This window comes from Patiria miniata, unplaced genomic scaffold (genome assembly GCF_015706575.1).
Source record: "Patiria miniata isolate m_02_andy unplaced genomic scaffold, ASM1570657v1 HiC_scaffold_20, whole genome shotgun sequence".
Taxonomy (NCBI): Eukaryota; Metazoa; Echinodermata; class Asteroidea; order Valvatida; family Asterinidae; genus Patiria; species Patiria miniata.
Window position 1 is genome coordinate 4,161,475 of NW_024037059.1, and position 20,509 is coordinate 4,181,983.

The following is a 20,509-nucleotide window of genomic DNA, read 5'->3' on the forward strand; positions in this document are numbered from 1 at the left end:
GGGGGGGGAGGAGGGAAGCATGAACATTTGAGAAAATGAAAGGTGCTTTCATTGATCACATTGCCTTTAGATGGTATAAAATGTAGATCTATGCAAATCAGAGAAACAAGTAATGCGTAAAAATAATAATCAAGCCTGATGCAATAACTTCCCTAAAAACTACAGATTTTTCTACTTGCATAACCATGTACATGTATGAATCGCATTTCGTTAGACTAGCGAAGGACTAGTTACAGTGTGTGAGAGACTTGTAACAGTCTCCACACCTTCGTTGTCCATGCGGTATGTTGGATTTGTTTGGTTTGAAATTTGTTGACAGCAGAGAAATTCTTTGTGAGCACAAACTTCTGACAAATTCTGCCAATTAATACAAATACTGCCACTGAAAATACTGCCAAATAATTCCACTGTCGCATTGTCACTGATTATGAGGTCTGCCCACTTGTCTGTAGGAGCTTCCTTGCAAGCTTTTGCCCCAGCTGGATCAAAATTTTCTTCTTTTAATTGCAAAAAAAACACCTGTTGTTGCTGTGTGCATTTTTTCAAAAGGACTTTAAAAAAATTGATTGCAATTATATTGACAATCTCAAAACGCAGGAAAAAGGCAGGGTACAGGACTGTTCGTCGTCGTTTAAGTAGCCCGTATTATATGTTTTCATAAAATGCCATTTCTGAGTTGAAATTTTTTTTGGAATGTCAAATGTGAAGCTGATACTGAGATGGATTTTTGCAGTTTTGAAAGTGACTGATATTTTGAAAGGGTGGTCACATGCATGATCTTAGCTCGAAGATGATAATTGTGCAATGCTTTTACAGTTTTACTCTGATGAGCTCCTAATTAAATATTTTGCTGATTTCTAATGATTGCAAGATGTTTACCACCCAATTTGTTGCTCACAAATTTATATTTATACAAAAAGAACTTGTATGAGATCCTGTCCTGTACCCTGCCTAAAAAAAAAGAAAGATGTGGTTAACCCTTACGCCTTTTTGTTTTGCTATTGTTTTCTTGAGTTATTTTTTCATGTCGACAAGTGCAGGTGCGTGAACCTACAACTGACGCCGACATCTTTGGTGACGATTCAATCTGATGTGGTCTCAGTCATGCCAACCTGGGGGACACTCATCTGGAGGAGACTCATCTGCAGTGATGCCTCGGTCTAATGCCAGCCTGGGGACACTCATCTTCAAGACGGGATGAGATCCATGGGCATACTCTGCGTGATCTGAAGATGCAAACTCCATCTGCGGTGATGCCTTTGACTGATGCCAACCCGGGGGACACTCATCTGGAGGAGACTCATCTGCAATGATGCCTCGGTCCAAGGGCGGATCCAGAACACAATTTTGGGGGGGCCCAAAAAAATTTTGGTCCCCCAAAAAAGTGGGTCAAAAAAATTACGGCGTAAAATTTTTTTTGGATTCTAGATGCTCTATGGTGCGATCTGAGGCAATTTCTGACCACTTTAACCAATGTTTTTTTTGAGGAAAAGATGGTGGTTTACTCATTGCCTGCCGTTATTGCGATGTCACATAAAAAAAAAAAATTGGTTTCGTTTGGGGGGGGGGGGCATGGCCCCCTTTGGCCCCCCCCCCCCTGGATCCGCCCTTGCCTCGGTCTGATGCCAATCTCGGGGACACTCATCTTCAAGACTGGATGCGATCCCTGGGCATACAGCATGAACTCTGGGTGATCTGTGCAAACTCCATCTGCGATGATGCCTGAGTCTGATGCCAACCTGCCAGTCTCTCATCTTCAAGATTGGAACAGCTCATCTTAGGGCAAATCCATGGCAATAGGAGGATACTGTGCATGTATCTCATGCAATTTGATTTTAAAAAAATGCCGCTATAAAATGACAGTTATGTGAAAGGTGTGCGATCCTTTCAATTCAGAATGTTCATATTGTGGTATGATTCCAATCAACATATCTGCTGTTCAGGAGCAGTTGTGAAGTAACTGCCCAAAGATATCAAGTTCCACTTAAACTAATCCATAAAAAAGTTGGTATTGGTAGTGATTATAAACAAATGTTAGACCACTTTTACATTTTGTAAATGCCATGGATTTGCCCAATTTATTCAGCATGCATTTTACTTCATTGCAAAAAAAGTACTGAGCCAGGCACAATTACTCATGATTAATTGAAAAACGATATTGAGTAAAGATTGTCCATTTTAATTGATGGAAATTATTAGTCTGAGCATCACCTTTTGTCCAACGGAGCCCTCTCCATAACCAAGTTCTGATATATCTGAGCCGAATGCAAAATTTACGCGAGTCATTTGATAAGAGATGTGGATTTAATTAGCTGCGGACAATCCGTTTAGCTGCCATGTTTTGTAATACAATGGGTTTCCGAAGCCCAAATAGAAGGCGCCCGCTGAATGGTCAGAATCTCGAGGTCAGGACGCAGTCTTGTTTTGCATAATTAATCGCCGAATCTGCTCACATATCATAGACCCTTGCTGTGCAAGGGGAAAATCCATAGACTACTTTTGCTTAAGAATCAAAAGACAAACTTGTACCTTGCACTGTCAAAGGTAAACAGTTTAATACGTAGGAAAGACATGTGCCTGGCTCAGTACATTTAAAACAAGATACATGCATCATTTTACTTTGTATTGAAGAGGTATTTTAATACAATGTTCATGTGTATTATACTTAAACCGTATGGATATCTACACTAGCACATCATAATTAGAAACTCATTCAGTTTGGCATTCTGAAATCTCGTTTCAATCCTGAAATCCCCTGCCTGGCTAGCAATTATAACATTGCCAGCCAGCAGTCAAAATGAATCAAGTGACTTTTTAACAGTATAGTGCTCCCTGCCTTTAAAAAGCAGGATTGAATGGGTGTGATTGTTATGAAACCTTTGAGTGACTGTAGGAGATTGCCAGCTGTGCCTACCAGTCACCTGCTTTTGTCTAATGATGGAATTTGACTGTCACAGTGCCTATACAAGAAATATGATCTGACTGTTGGTGACTAGCCTGTAGTGTATAAATGGCATGGTGGCAGGGGAACAGGATTGAATTTTTGACTTTGACTTAACAAACAAAAGGTTTGACAGAGATGCAACATGTACTTGGTCTTTCACCTTAAGAAATGTGTTTTATACGTGCATATCTCTTGCATACACTGTCTTCAAAGCATGGTATCATCCTTGATATTAGCCAAAGTGGGACAAGGTTGGTCTTTTGTTGATGGTTCACCCAAGGATGTTTGATACGTGACCATCTTCCTTTGTGAACATGACACTTTTAACTACAAAGTCTGAAATTCTCTACTGTTAAAATTAAAAGAAAAAGAGGTAAAAACAAACAAACAAAAAACATGTTGGTTTGCTCCAAACACAAAAAGGCATGTTCTCAGCTGAAGTTAAAGAACGTTTGCGAGTTATGACCATAGAGCTATATTAAATTGCTAGAGCGCTAACTCCTCCTTCCCTTGTGTGCGTGTTTGTGGAACATAATAAAATCACACAGAATGGATTTCGTATAATGTACTCTACAATCAAACTTGCATGTACAATGAACAACGTACATGTAAGCCAGTTTTCTGTCAGTATGACGGTTAAAAAAGTCACAGAAAAAAATCATCTGCAGCGCGTACGTGTCTGCGTTTGTGTAAGTTTGCGCAGAGCAAAATGAAACTTGTTTACTAATTGTGCAGTTTGGTTTTGGGTATAATCGGCTTCGATAACGCACTGGTCTAGTGCGTGAATACAAATGCAGGTATGCAAATAGCCGTACTAAAGTCTACACAATTTTGAACTTCCCATAGGTTTGGGCACAAACATGGGCCAAGTTCGGGCAAGGACCATTACTAATGGTTGATTTGTGACGTACCTTACGCCTGCGCACTAGCTGATAGCAACGTGCGAACGTCTCTCGTCAAACGCTGGTCAAAATGTCATCCGAATCTTTGTGGCATGATCCTGGCTCTCTGCTAGCGTTATGAATGCGCGCGGCTATTGGTTACCAGCGAAGCAACCAAACCCAGTAGGCTGGTTCCAAATAGTCGACTAGCGTAGTCAACCACCGTCGACTAGACAGAGTTCAGGCAAACGTTAGTTAACCATTGGTCAACTATAGTCCTTGCGCGAACTTGGCCAAAGATGTGCCCAGTAGGCTTCATTTGTACAGTGAGTTAGCGCTCTAGTAATTTAATATAGCTCTAAAACGATTATGATGTGCTAGTGTAGATTGTTTTTCTTGCCTTAATAAAGTTTTAGTTTGTTGTGGTGTGTTTCAATTTTAATTGTCCCCGCCCTGCTGTCCATTTCACAATTTTGCAGCAAAAAAAATTCCCGCTCTTGTAGATTAAAGCTGGTACATACGTGCTTTTAAAAATGTCTTTTCCGAACGAATTTTAAAGGAATATAATGTCCTGTAACAGATTTGTTTCACTTGTTTGCAGGCCTTTCATACAGGTTTAAAAATTGGTTTTAAATAGCGCGCTCCAGTTCAAAAGGTTTTGAGCGAACGCTATAAATATTCTAGCGATGTAGCCATGTAATACATATGCTTATTTTGGAATGATGCATTTTGTATTCGCCTGGCCCGATCCTTGCTACGTAATGATCATGGCCGGTTCATGGCACTGCTCTGCGATCAAGGTAGACCTGACCTGCCTGGTTGCACCACAGATCCTACGTTCTATCAGAATCTGTGCTCCTTTGGCGTCTTTGCCTCTTACGAGGATTGCAAAACCTGTGCACATACACACATGTCTGAACATGTACATGTACATTTGTACTTGTAATGTGCGGTGTTGAGATTATTCTACATAAACTGCTGTCGTAAAAATGCATGCGTACATGCAACTAGTCCTGCTGGCCGCAACATAGTATGACCACACCGTGCACATACACACGTCTGAACGTGTACATGTACATTTGTACTTGTAATGTGCGGTGTTGAGATTATTCTACATAAACTGCTGTCGTAAAAATGCATGCGTACATGCAACTAGTCCTGCTGGCCGCAACATAGTATGACCACACCGTGCACATACACACGTCTGAACGTGTACATGTACATTTGTACTTGTAATGTGCGGTGTTGAGATTATTCTACATAAACTGCTGTCGTAAAAACGCATGCGTACATGCAACTAGTCCTGCTGGCTTCATTGGAAAGCTCATAACTAATGTAATGCTAGAAAATTATCAATTCAATTTAATTGACATCTCATTTTCTGGGTGTTGCACCCAAAAAGCATGTATGTACCAGCTTGAACTTGTTTCGCAAACATTTTGGTGAGAACTGTACATTTATATACATGGTCATTAGTTCATGATTTGACGACTGAATTGTTTCTTGTACTTGTGCAGTTTGTATGCACATACTTGTGCCACTTGTATGCACATACTTTTCGATAGACGCAGTTAACTTTATTTGCCAAAAAAACCCAAACAACCATTTGAAAAATATGTACAGAACAAATCAACTGTTTAAATGCTGTATGCGCAAGTTCTATTACATTTTCAAAACTTTGGACTTAAAAAAAAAACCCAAATTGCTGCAAACTTGCCCGAAATGGACAGCAGGGCTATTTTTTGTCCTTTGGGGGGGGGGGGGGGGGAAAATTGGGGGGGGGGGATTGGGGGGGGGGGAGGGGGGGATGGAGGGGGGGATGGGGGGGGATGGGGGGGGAGAGGGGGGAGATTGGGGGGGAGGGGGAGGGGAGATGGGGGAGAGAGATCAGGGGACACAACAAAGACACAGCGCCCTCAAGAGTTGGTTTCATTTTCATTTTATTTCGTAGAATCCATTAGAATCAGTTAGAATCCATTAGAATTACAGGAAAAAATGACCAAAAAAAAAAAAGCACCCCGGTGCATACAAGTCCCCCCTGGTGTGGGCCGCGTGTTCCCCGCCCACGGACGCCAACAGGTCCAGTGAGTTGCCCCACTACATTACTCGTGATCAGTTGTGTTCGTGATGTGTACGACATCCGAATCATAAATGTCCAAGTCAAATGCAACATGGAAAGGATCCAATGAACTCCGACAATCAGTTTATTTTCTACTCGGCAGATGTTTAATGTATCGTACAACTCTAACAATTGCAAATACTGGAACATTTTATGCGCCCACTCATAATTGCTGCTCTCAGATATTTTCAGAATGTTCACTGTTGCATTATGGGAATTGATCAAATAAAATGAAACAGTTTACGAAGTGGTTACATTTTGTAAGTTTTCTCTAATGTTTTTCACTGTTTGTCGGACTTTAAGAACAGTAATGCTAGTCCCTCATGAATAACTTCCATACTATAACTCTTAAAACCCAGCCTCATACTGTATCAACATGTTCCATCTTTTTCTAAGAAAGTTCTCTCTCTGTTAAACAGAAGTTTTCTGTAAATGTAACGATTGTACATTTGAAGGTTTAAACGCTTCAATACGCGCATACAATTCTTGGCAATCGATGGCAGTGATATATTCAAAGTGAATGTACATGTCCGTAGCCTCATTTGCAATGTCATGTGACACGCAACAGTTTCGAGGCAAAATTTCACCTTAAAATGGAGAAAGATGTCACTGTTTTCAACCACACAGGGTAAACATGTACATACGCACGTGTAATTCAGTTCATGTAACTGCAAATAGAGATTAACTGCATCAAAATACTAACGATCCTTAATTATTATTTTTGGACAAAAACTTGAAGATATTGCGTGTTTCCCAAAGTTATTGTTTGAGCAATAGTATGAGTTCCACAGTTCATTTAACTTAGTATCAAAGTTAACAGTTATCTTGGTTTTTGGACTCTTTTTTTACTTCAAATGCAACGTATTGCTTTGCAAACGATTAAATGCCAAATCATCAATTGATTTTCGGTTTCTTGCCTCAAAAGAGTGCAAAGTATCAAGCTACATATTGTATCTTCTCTTTCAATCTCTCTATTCAAGGCATTTAGTTTTATTTAATTTCTTGTATTTTTGAATTTAGTTCGGAATGATCTTTGCATTTTCCCGCCAACATGGCCAGGAAATAAATGACACGTTTCAGTCATAAAATATCCTTGTTTTCAAAGTTTTTCACTTGTAGCTGTTGCATTTTGTTTACTTTTATGAGCCCTTTGAGATTTTTCAAAATAACTCCTGCTACGCATGTCAAAATTTCATAACTGCCAACTCATAATATTCATGACGACCGAAGTAACAGATCCATCTTCATTGATACATGTACCTATGTATGTACTCTTCCCGTATGAGGGGTAAGAGTATGGTTTCGACATGGTTTGCCAAACTCTTTAGTGCTTAAATGTCAAACAATTTCATTGATGACAAACATGCAAACAGAAGCAAATATTTTATTTGCTTCAATTTCTCCTAATGCACATGGACGGCAAGCGATCGAAGTTGCTTGTTTGTCCTTGCAATTTACAAATGTTAAATTTTGTCTTTGGAAGCCTTAATTGGCGTGCCCTTCTGAAGAACCATACTGCTCAGTGACTCGGTGGACGATGTGGTAGCAATCTGCCTGTCAGCATCCAGAGAAACTGTGACCATCCAATGCTGCACGGGTCAGCCTGTCCCGTACTCCATGCTAAGTTTAACTGAAGTTTTCATTAATTCATGCACAAATACAATTACATCCTCATGTGTTGCTCAGATAAACCCTAATATTCTCATGGCAGTTTGGTGTACGCCAGTCTACATTATCACAGATATTGCACATGCTCACATGCTGACCTAAGCAGGGCCCAGGAAAATCTATTTGTTATTCAAGCTGCGCGCCCAAAGATTTGATGGTTTTTTACTTCGGATTAAGGAAACGGTTGTTTTTGTGCAAAATTTAAAAGGGTAACAACAAAACGACTAAAGCAGTAGTTCTGAGTTTAGCAAAAATATCTCCAACTTAATTGTTGACCCATATTTTATTTGTTTTATTTTACATGTACATGTACATGTACATTTCAACTTGCATGTACAAATGTACATACAAACTGGACTGATTTTTTTACATGTACATGTACCAGTTCATGTACATTTCAATGTACGTATAAACTGGATTTCTACCTTTCTGGGGACCGCGCAATTACAGATTCGGTTACCATTAACCCATGAACTTGTGTACATGTACTTTCATCTGCTGTGTTTATTCCGAGGGAAAAAAGTCATCAAATCTCTTGTGTACATGCGCAGTTATTGAATCTAAACTTACTGTGGCATTAAATTGTGTCCCCAAACTGAAAATAGGGAAAACGTTTTTTAATCTTGCAATAGTTTTGGGGTTACGTATTTTGGATTTGGTCTTAAAATTCGGTAAAAAATCTGTATTATTTGGAAAGTTTCTTCTACAGACAAGCGACGAATGCAAGATTTATACACCATTAAAGCTTTGAATTTGTGTTCATTCTGAACACTACATGCATCTGCCTTTTTGGCTCGTAAAAATATTGAGGACAAAACATCGCATTGAAAGCAGGTCAGTGCAAACGACGCCTTTTTCACTGTCGTTCCACAAGTTGATGTATTTTGAATGCCATCAAAAAATTGCAGTATTTTGACGAAATGTTGTTCCAGCGTTAAAGTTCTAGCCATGCAATTCATTTAGCCGGAAATATAAATCAAATGGTTACCCATTTCTGTGACTGAAGAATTTGGTCTTTTGTTTTACAACCAAGTTTAATTGGTCAGATTCCATCCATTATTGATTTTCCTGGGACCTGCTTAAGTTATTTGACCTCAACCCATCAGTCAAAGGTCACTTCTTTTTTCTATTTAACAAAATATCTGATCAACCTCTGTAAGAAATGGAGAGTGTTTCCAATAGAACAGCTGAAATAGGTTTAAATGATTACACATCTTGATTATAACTTTTAAATTTGGTTTTAACTTGTGATAGATACCCGTCGAAAGCAAATACATTAGCCAATACAAGTTATTCTCATTCAGCATTTAATAATTTGTAATTTCAAGAGAAAATTCTTGATCAGAAGATTACGAATGTGCACTACATAAATCCACTTTTAAACATAGTAGAAGTTTATGGAAAACTAATTGTTTAAAAAGAATCTTCTTTTTTATGGTTTCCTCAAAACAAAAAAGAAATTTTATTTCAGCAAACACTATCCCAGTTCTGTCTAAGAAGGGAAATTGAATGGTACAGGTACACAAAGTCTTATAGAGCTAGAGTTTCATGTATGGATTACGAATAATATTTTTTTAAATTTGCTAAGGGTGAGGGGAAAAAAATTCCTAACAATACATTACAAATCCTTTCCTGAGAACTGGTATTTATTTATTTCTGCGGATGCGTGTGCCAAGATTAAACAAACTGATCTAAAGTTGTTACCTTTCTTAATATTAGAATTTTTAAGGTTATATTTAAGGGGAAAATTTTTTTTTTTTCTTTTAATTCGGACTTTAATTTTTTACACTTCTTAAAATCATGTCCTGCAACCCTCACATAGCTTTTTAGAGATGTCACATTTAATAAATATCTGCCATTTATTTTTTGATATGAGAACAAAATTCCCCACAAGAAGTGTATATTTTGTTTAGCTTTAGTTAACAGTAACATAGTGAAATTTGCTCTAATGAGGATTAATCAAAACTTACAAGTATTCACAAATTGACATTGAGACCAATGTTCATGTTACAAGCATTTTTTACGAGGACTTTAAGTTAATTAATTTCCAGTGCAACACTGCATCTTAACTCATCCATGCAAATTTTAAGATGATTAAGATCCTATCCATTATAACATTCCTACAGAGGATGATCAGATTTTTTGAATAGGCATTGGAAAAGTGGCAAACCAGTAGTCGCACAATTCGCTGCGAGTTTTTTAGGTTACATGCTGAACGTTACATGTAAATGTACATGTAACTTAACAATGGGTTGGTGCATGGAGCGTGATAGTCTTCAGTCTTCAGCAATACCAAGCTACATTTTTTAAGTTATAAAGTTTGGTCCTTTACTGTCCCCTTAGTTCTTCACTTTAACATAAATCTGTTGGCATTGAATTCTGTGATGCCAACACTGACAATCGCAAGCCAAATGAACAAGGCTCTAGAGCAAAAACGATCTGAATCAAAGCTTTTATTTCTGGACGGTACTGAGCAGTTTTCGGGGACGCAAGAATACTGTACACGAAGTACAAAATAGGACATTTGAGTCATCTACAAATTTAGTCTGTTATGTTCACATTTCATTAAATCCAAATGAGACCTATAATCAAGCATTCGGCTTTAATTTTAACTGGCTGCATTTCTGACAGTTTCAACACAATGGTGTGCTGCTAGAATGTCTTCTGGCGCCCGGGAATCGGATTATCGCCGAAGATAAACTCTGCAGTTAATGACATGAGATTTTAAGCTCTCACAGAGTCATTGGATTAAATTTGGATCATACCGGACCCTCCAACTGCACACAGGTCTACCGGTTTAAAAACCAGTGTCAAGAGAATATGATGGCAGCGTACAGCCAATTGATGCCACCTTGATTTTAGCCCTGGATTTTAGCCCGGGATCAATTTAGGAGGACTCTGCACAATAGATATGTATGAAAATAATTACTTCTTGTTTGCTGCAGGTTTGGTTTGGATATTTCTCTAACTATTGACTTTCTTACAAAGTTAACTTGCTCTCTAGCTCAGCAAGTGCAAAACTTAAGCAATGAGAAATTTTCTAGGGAAAGCTCTTGGGGACCACAAGGTTGAGCGAAATGTACTCGGCTAGTTCAGGATTAAGAACAGAAAACTGGAGCATTTAACTTGATCAAGGCATTGACTAGGAAACTATGCTTCCATGTATTAAAAAAAGTGAGAAAAAAAATAGAGAATATGACAAATGACTCACGTTCACAGTGAGGTGACACTGCATTGCGTTGGCAGTAAACTGCTCAAATTGGGCAGACTTAACAATTTTGAAACTATTTTAGGTTTCACCAAAAAGAGATTTAAAAAAAAATGGATTCAGGATCTCTTTCTTATTTTTTACTGTTTCAGCTACAGATGCAACGAGCCCTATTCTGTCTGCATTTCTGTAATGGGTAATTTGGACTCGGAGCAGGATTTTAAAGCTCTGCTATCACCCAAGCGTGAATAAATTTTATCATTTCATATGCCAGGGACCATGCAGGATTTTCAGAAAATCAGGTCTTGGCCTGACCCATAATGGTCGTCTGTGAGAGCCATGCCTGGTGAGCTTCTTTTACAGCTACAGATGGGATTTGTAATACCAATGTCTCAGACATGATGTGCATTTCTCCCTCTCTGTCAAACAAATTTATGCTTTTAAAGCCATGAGAGCAGCACTTGCAGCATTTGGACAGGCAAGTCAAAGAATCTGAAAACTTGCTTTTTATAATAACTAGGCCCCCAACGAGAGCAACTTTAGATGTAACATGGACCAGCTGGATAACATAAGTGCATTACCAGTGTGGGGGAAAAAAGATGCACAAATGCTTTCAGAACTTCAACATGGATGCTGAAGTATTTCAGTTGTCAATGCACACAACCTTGATGCATCACAGGCTATTTTAAGCAACGCAAGATTCAAGATAATTTTACAATTTTTGAAATTATTTGCAACCTTTGCAGGATTCAGTTTGGCATTGTCAATGCCTTGATCAAGTTTCGCATCACTCCTACTTGGTTTTGCCGAAGACTGAAGACTATCTGTGCAATACTGCTTTGGTTTATGTAGAAAGCGTACAAATCTAGCCATGAGATATATACCCTGGGTTTATCAAGCAACACATTGAGGATGTATCAGTAGTGCATGAATTAATTCTACAAACTTCAATTAAACTTACCATGGAACGAGTTCTCGGGACTGGCCCCCCGTGCCTGATGCCACAGTTTCTGGGTAGGACACTGACAGGCAGATTGCGACCCAATCTCAACCCGCCATTCACTCTTTCTTTTAGGGGCACACGCATTTGTGGGTTTTTTTTCCTTGAACTCAACTTTTCTGATTCAAATTTTCCCCTACTTTTTGGAACTTTTAGAATTCATTTTCCAAGAGATTTGTGTCCAAATTTATGGACTTTTTTACAATTCCCCTTGGGAATGGGGCATAAGTTCTTAAACTCACAATATTGGGAGATTGCTGACCCCCACTAAATAACAAATGATGCCTCAATAGAGGCTGAAAAAAATCATTCATAATTTTTGGCTAATTTCAAGGATCAAAAATTTGCTTTTTGCATGTATGTATGTCAAATTTCTTTTGCATTTGGGCAAAAAAACCTGACTTTAAACAATCCGTCATCTCAAAGATTTGAATTTTGAATTTTCATTTATTTTTTTTCAAATTTTCTTCTTTTTTGAACATCCAAAATGTGATGGCAAATTCAGAAACAAATGCGTGCCCCCTACAATTTGAGTGAATGGCCTGCATGGGTACATCGTCCACCGAGCAATCTCACAGCATGGTTCTCCCCTTCTGCACACCAGGGGCTTCTCCAGAGCAGTTTCAAGAGTTTGGCAATTGTCTTTTCTCTGGTCGTTTCCTCTTTTTTTTTGGCAGTATGGGCTCCTGAAAATATTTCTAGCTACAAGTGCTTTGTAACTGCCCAAAATACTTTGATTCCATCAGATCATAAATTAACATTTTTTCGATATTATAATGCCAAGATTGAGAGAATGAAAAACGGTCAATTTGTTTTTTCTTGGAAAACTGATTTTTTTTCTTGGAAAACTGATGATCTCAATTTACTTGCTTAGCTTGGAAAATAGTTTACTTTTTGAAAACATTTAAGAATTTGGTTGATGCATTTTGGGAATGCTCTTTGACTTGAACTTGTTTAAATTTTTTTTTCTGAAACGCATTAACTGAAGTAGCGTTCATTTTAAAGTGAAAATTTGTGGCAAGTAGAGTTTCATTTCAATCTTCTAAAAGACTTTTGAGTATTCAGATGCAGTTAATCACTTAAATGACATTTTAAAGTCTAATACCATTCATTAGAATTCAACACTGCACAATGCGCAAGAAATTGTTTTTGGAACATGTCAATACAACAATAGGCATGGAAGTTTCAGAGTTAAAACCATGGAAGTTATCCATAACAGGGACCTACAAAACTGCCTTAAAAATCCACAAACACTAAAAAACATCAGAGAAAGCCAACAAAAAGTAACCACTCATAAACGCTTCATTCGATTGGATCAAAGGCCACAATGTAATGGAACATCTTCAATATCGAGCGAGCAATGTCAGAGCAGTTGCACAAAATCGTTCCTTTGATTTGCAAAGTTAAGAGTTGCGGATACATCGACATCTGCTTCGTAGAAAATAAACCAACTGTCAAAGTTCAAAGGATCCTTACCATGTTGCAGTCGACTTGGACATCTATGATCCAGATGCTGTACACATCCCAAACACACTGATCATGAGTAATGCAGCAGAGCAACCCACCGGAACCTGTCGGCGCCCGTGGACGGGGAACACGCAGCCCACACCAGGGAGGACTTGTATGCACCGGGGTGCTTAGAATGGTTTTCTTTTACATTGCCTGTTGGTTTTAAATGACAAATATAATGTTGTGTTAACAGTGGCTTCATGTTTACATGTACATGTATAATCAGCACTTGGCACAGAAAAAAGTTTTAAGTTAAAGTTGCTCTACCCGTGTTCTTCAACGTATTCAATATTTTTTCTTCTAACAAATTTTCAATTTGTATGTTTCCATATCCAAAAACAAATTTTTTTTTCTCTTTTTGACCTTAACACTCTTGGCTTTTATTTAGGAGTTGATTTTGAGCCCATAATACACAAAATGATATGCCTGATTTTAAAGTCAGCAAATACTTCGAATACTGTAAGGTACTTATTTCATAACTAAATGTGGACGAATTTTTTGGGTTTGATGTCTCATTCAAAAGCAAACAACTTTTGTATTGCTATCAAAATATCAGTTTACAAACAAAATCTTTTTTGGGGAGGATGAAACTAAAAAAAATAGCACAGGTAGAGCAACTTCAAGTTCCTTATTTAACATGTGCTAATGCAACCTTAAATTTGAAAAATTCAGCAATTTGAAAACTTTGTGAATTTATAACTTGTAATTATGCACACAAAAAAACATTTGTTTATCTGAATAGGATCCAGACTGCCTTTTAGCTAATTCTTTAGGAAACTATTTGCATGGTATTAAATAATGAGCTAAAATATATAAACTAAATATATTTCAAAAAGAGAAATAGCCTTGAAGAATAAAGATTTTTTTTTTGGCAGTCTCAGCAATACTAGATTGTTGGTAAAAAAAAAAAGAGAAAAAAAAGGAGGGTTTACAGGGTTTGGAAATAAAAATTCAACTTTGTGAAAGATCCAAGATGTCATTTGATCGCTTGCATTATTTTAAGTTCATATATAGTAACGTGCCAGTACTGATTATACTTAAAATGCTGGGTACATGACTGGTAAATTGATTTTTTAAAATCAAAATTACATGTGTGCTATATCAACATTTTCATGTTTCAGTGTCCACAAGAATGAATTAAGAATCATTATGCCTTGATCATCAGATAATCCAGATAAATTGCGCTGTAAAAAACATTGATCACAAAGATTTTAATCATGAATTATTATAGTGGATGTAGAACACGCACGCACATCACACTTTTTAGATGTGCAACAATTAAAATTTCTAAGTTTCTGGATCTGAAAATCTTTTTGGTTATCGCAATTGGAGTAATGACGGCTTTTTTGCTCAATAGATATTTACCATAGTCTAGTACCCAGCACCCAACAGGCATTACTAAAAAAAAAAAAAAAAAAATAGAGGCGACCAGCCCTCACAGAATTAACCAGTGGTTTTTAAATTCAGTTTTGAAAGGACTTCAGGAAATTCTGGTTCGTGTTTTATCCCCCCCCCCAAAAAAAAAAATAACGTTCTAGTGTGACAACTGACATACAGTAGAATTTGAAAATTGCCAGCAGAAGCCAATTTCTACATGTTGCTCGCTTCAAGGAGTTCGTTTGTGAACATTTTTTGTTCATCTCGTTTCACATGTACTTCGATTTTCAGGTTTCCTGATCGCAACAGACACCCAATTTCATAATTTACGAAATTGTATTCCAAATTTTATTGACATTCTGTGAGGGTTGGTTAAGTCTTTTCATTTTTCAAAACTTGTCTTCATCAAGTCCACTTTGTCCAGAGGTCTCCATATTTGTGAAGTGTTCACATCACTGCACATATAGTGTTCATTGTTCTCAGATTGATGTCATCAGTGAGGCCAGGGAAGATCTCATGTTCCCGGGAAAACTCAAAGTGTGTCCGATACACGGAGGTCACAAGATGTTCAGGAGAGTTTATGATAGATCCAATAGGGACTTGTAGTGTTCTAGTCATCCATCACATGTACAAAATATCCACAGCATCTTACATGTATTGTACCACATGCCATATGACCATAGGAGAAAAGGCAACAGTAAGGTGTGCACTGGCAGATGGCTCATGTCTTTGGAGGGGTTGATCAGTTGATGCCATTCCACTGAATGTGTAGTAGTTTCACCGCAGTGGATGCACCGCAGTTGATGCACCGCGGAATGTGATGGATGTCCTCCAGGGAATATGCGAAGGGGTCTGGTATGACAAATATCCTGCCATTGATGCAAGTGGTGAATTCAAGTCCTGTCCTGTACTGTGATTCATGACCTGTAGTATGGTGGATAACATTGACAAGTAACAGAAAGTTGATCAGTTGATGTACGGCTGATGTGGTGGATTCTACTAATGTCCTGTGATGTGGTGTGGTGGATGACTCAAGCCTCGGGAGGTTAATCAGTTGATACACGATGCATGTGGTGGATTCAAGACAGTGTCCTGTAATCGTTTACCTCTGGTACGTTGATGACAAGTCTCAAAAAGTTAATCAGTTGCTGCATGGCTGATGTGGTGGGTTCCATTGTCCTCTTGATGCGGTGCCACAGATGGTTGAAGCCTCAGGAGTTGATACATGATGCATGTGGTGAATTCAAGTCCTGTCCTGTACTTGATGACCTCTAGTTCCGTGGATGACAAGTTGCAGAAAGATCAGTTGATGCATGGCTGATGTGGTGGATTCCACTGATATCCCAGATGACTAGCTCTTGTTGACCAGCGAGTTGCAGTGTCCGTAACAACATTCTTAAATGTAGAAGACAGTCAAGGCAAGCCTGCCACAAGGACGCCCTTTCATCTCTGAGGTGGAAGTTGGGTGGACGATTACGAATGCTGGAATCTGGAGGCACAGGAAATTGTATAGAAAAAATCAATTAACTTCATTTCATGAAAAACAATCGCCACCGCTCATTTTCAGGAATGTCCAAATGTTCACAAGCATTTCCTTTCGATAACCTTTCTTGTACATAGGGACCTATACAGTAGGCTATACGCCTATTGGAAAGAATGTTGCATCCTGACACCACTTTTTCCGTCATAGGCCTATATTATCTCAACTGAAGGACATTCACTGCAAAAATGTTGAAAATACATGAATCTGGAACTGAGAAACATTACCAATTTTGTTAGGAAATACTTAGAAATGTCCTTGACACTCCAGACTTTTACCGCTGAAGTAGTGTCTGGACACTACATTCTTTCTGGCTTATTTTGAAAAATTTAGAAAGTCTTCCCTCAAATTTTAACAACAGAATACGCCACAACTTGAAGTCAACAAAATAAGGGTAAAAATGTGTAGTTTAGGAACCCGTTCCATATGACACCAAATTTGCAAAAGCCATTTTTGAACGGAACTATAGTAAAATTGTATTAAAAACTGACAGTGTCATATTTTTTTTTATCAAAATACCCATTAACAGACAAACATAAAAAGGAATAAATACAGTCCTTTTCCTACCTACCTACCTGTATAACATCAGAGCGTTAAAGTAAAACAACACACAGAGACAACTCGACTCGGGACAAGTCGACCGTTGAGACAACTCGACCGTTGAGACAAGTCGACCGTTGAGACAACTCGACTCGGGACAAGTCGACCGTTGAGACAACTCGACCGTTGAGACAAGTCGACCGTTGAGACAACTCGACTCGGGACAAGTCGACCGTTGAGATGACTCGGGACAACTCGACCGTTGAGACAGCTCGACTTAATGGAAATGTATACACGTGGAGCGGAAAAAGTTGCATGGCAGGACCGGTCCCGGGCGCAGGCATACTCGATGCACAGAGGGCGCTCCGATCCGGTGGTCGTCGCGAGGACCGGGCCCGGCCCAGCACGCGGGCACGTCGACCGGCGCGGCAAGTGGGCGCACAGGCCCGGCACAAACGATGTCACCGTGCACGGTACGGCCCTTGACCGACCGGGGATGGGATAAGTTAGTCCCTATTGTGTGGCCGCGATAGCAATACTGAGACCACACAAGTGGGGCTAGGGATAAGTGGGCGCACAGGGCTGGCAAAAACGATGTCACCGTGCACGGTACGGACAAGTTGACCGGCAAGTGCGCGCACAGGCCCGGCAAAAACGATGCCACCGTGCACGGTACGGCCACGTTGACCAGGGATGCGCGCACAGGCCCCCCAAAAAAACGAACGATGTGCATGGACAATCACGCTGCGCTATATCGGCTCTGTTATATGCAACAAAAAAACTCATGTGTCATCACTCCCAAACGGCGATCAGCCGCCGTCAAAATCCCCAGTACTATCCCCGAAACTAGGCCCAAAAACATGCGAGGCGACTTGTCTCAACGGTCGACTTGTCTCAACGGTCGACTTGTCTTTCCATTTATGGCACATACGGTCGAGTTGTCTCAACGGTCGAGTTGTCTCAACGGTCGACTTGTCCCGAGTCGAGTTGTCTCAACGGTCGACTTGTCTGACCCCCCATTTGTCCAGAAACTGGGCAAGCGTCAATATGACATGTTGTTAGTGCAGCAGACAGTAGGACATTTCGACTTATATTAGCCGTAATTATCAATCATATATTTATCCATGAACTCACCTGACGTCAGTAATTGTGATATTTTCAAGTTTCAACCGCAAATTATTCAAAAGAAGGGCATTTTAAAAATATTCCAGCCGAAAGTTCGTTGCACGTGTAATTTTGAAACAACCATATTTAACTGGTACCCGTATATTGCTCGTGACCATTGTCATGTCCCACTGTTTGGTAACCAGTTACGTGTCGCACGCGGGAGTTCGGTCTTGAAAAAAAAATAGTGAGGGCGCTATCTATTAGCAAAAAATCTTGAATTATTGCAGATACGATTGAAATATCAGTGTGCCTTTTTTCTTTTTTGATTGATTTTGCATAAAAATAATGGGTTTCAATATTTCAGCAATTGCAGACGGCCGACGGACCAACTCTATAAGGAACAGTAGCCTGCCTCCTCCTGCCACCACAAAATCCAATACATCCCCCGCCCCTCCCTCCCAAATTACTTCTCTTTGCGAAAAAATATCCTCTGAATCTTTTTATTCCTCCAAATAAAACAAAAACAAAAGGCAAAACTAACAAAACACCCCCTGCAAAAAGAACCCCCTCCCTAAAATAAATAAGTAAATAAATTAACTCCCCAAAAATAAATTTTGATTTTTTTTTTTTTAATGGTTATTTCTTCTTTTTTTTGGAGGGGGGGGGGTTGATGTTTGTGGTTTTCATTTTCAAATTGTGACATGCGGCTTCTCCCCCCCCCCATGCAATCCCCGATCCCCACCGAAGTGCTTTCTTTGACCTTTTATGCCTATGTATTAACAGTAACATTGGCTAATGGACTACATCAGTTGGACAAGAAGGCCCAAAAAGACCGGGGAATGGTACAAGAGGCCCGAAATGAAGGCACACGAATGGGCAAGACTAAAATAAATAGTTGATATTGAATTTTTAACAAAAACCTTTGTGTTATAAATTCAATGATGCATTGCAGAGGAGGGACGGGGGGGGGGGGGCATCCTTCATTTTTTTACTTTCCTCAATTATTCTAGAGCGCCTTTTCCAAAACAAATCAAGCAAAATTTAATCTAGTTTGATGGGGTTATCTAGAGATTGAGAGCAACTATTAACTATCGGAAAACATTGCGACAAATAATGTAGTTTTGTAATTCTCCTCCCCAAAAGTTATGCCTCTTTCCTGATTTCAATAAAGCAGGGTACAAATGACTATGAAAGACTGGTTCACACTTCCAGCAACTTTTTCAAACAGCCATTAAAATCTTTAGTTGGATTAAATTTTCATCCTCCCTGGTTTTGCATGTGCTTTAGAGTGAACCATCCTTCATGTCCATGTAGACTGTGAGGACTATTATGCAAGACAAAAATGAGTTCATTTCTTCAAATTGGCAAGACAAACCATTTAATAACACATACTGTTATTGCCTTGGAACTAACATCGAGAACAATTGCAACAAAAACAATATTTACAAGCTGTCATCACTAACATTGATAATAAATAACTTTCCATTTCAGAGTTTACAATTTAAAGCATTTAAAATGATGCATCAAATAAATATCAAAGTGAAGAACAAGGATAAAGCATTTTTCTGCTAAGCTACACTTTCTTACATCACATTACTGCATATCTACAGTACTAAAAAAAATAAGGAAATATGGCATTTTAATGACAACATGGAATTAAACAACCAGAAATAGTCGGATATAATCTAGTGTACAGTAGGCATGCAAGTGCACACTCCAATATCAATAACTGTGTACAAATTCAAAAGTAACTTTTCAAACACTGTGTTCTCCACTTTTGGTGTGTTTTAAGACTATCACAATGATGAATTTGCCCTTGAAAATAAAACCTGCTCTCAATGTACATGTACATGGTTTTGAGAAAATCTTGAAGAGAAACCTATTCACTTGGGTCCAATTAAACTATTGCGGTAGAATAACGTCAACGCAGCTTGTGAACTTTTTTCCAATTACATGATATACAAATGGATGCGCAATGCGCAAAATCTGAGACAAACAAAAGTTCATAGGGTTGTCTAAGGGGCGTGGCTAACATGACAACGTCGGCAGGTCAAATTTGCTGCCGAGTTTAACAAAATTTTTAACAAGAATAATTGGATGTTGTAGTCAAACAATGCCAACTTTTAGAAAACTGTTCTCTTTCGCACTGCATGAAATATGAGTGATATAAAACCGTTCACATAAACTGTTTAATGTGGGAAAAATAACATGCAAAAGATGTTTAAATGTTTGAGTTGCCCGGCGGTTGCCTATGGGCATATTCAGGTGACACTGTCATTAGTACAGTCGAATCTCGTTAATACAAACTCGTTCGGACCTAGCCAAATTGTTTGTTATATCAGAATTTTGTATTAAGAGGAACATCAGTCCCATTCATTGTGCACATAAATGCACAGTCGGGACTAAGGCTTTATGTTTGTTATAACCAGAATTTTGTATTAACAGAGTTTGTACTAACGAGATTCGACTGTACATCATACATGATACGGGTATGTTATAATGTATACATAATACTGATAGGTACTTGGCAAAATAAAATAGAAAACTACCCAGAAATTCAAATGCAGTAACAATACCGATTGGAAATATAAAAAACAAGTCAGGTGTGTTTACAAA

General features: G+C 38.7%; 1 long non-coding RNA gene across 1 annotated transcript; it reads right to left on the minus strand.

The window, feature by feature from the left end:
• Positions 1 to 9,955: 9,955 nt before the first annotated feature.
• Positions 9,956 to 18,101, minus strand: LOC119728149. Its single transcript, XR_005271011.1, has 2 exons — positions 17,921 to 18,101; positions 9,956 to 16,195 (listed from the first exon to the last, which is right to left on the minus strand). It is a non-coding gene; the product is annotated as an uncharacterized LOC119728149 (long non-coding RNA).
• Between the last annotated feature and the right edge of the window lie 2,408 nt (positions 18,102 to 20,509).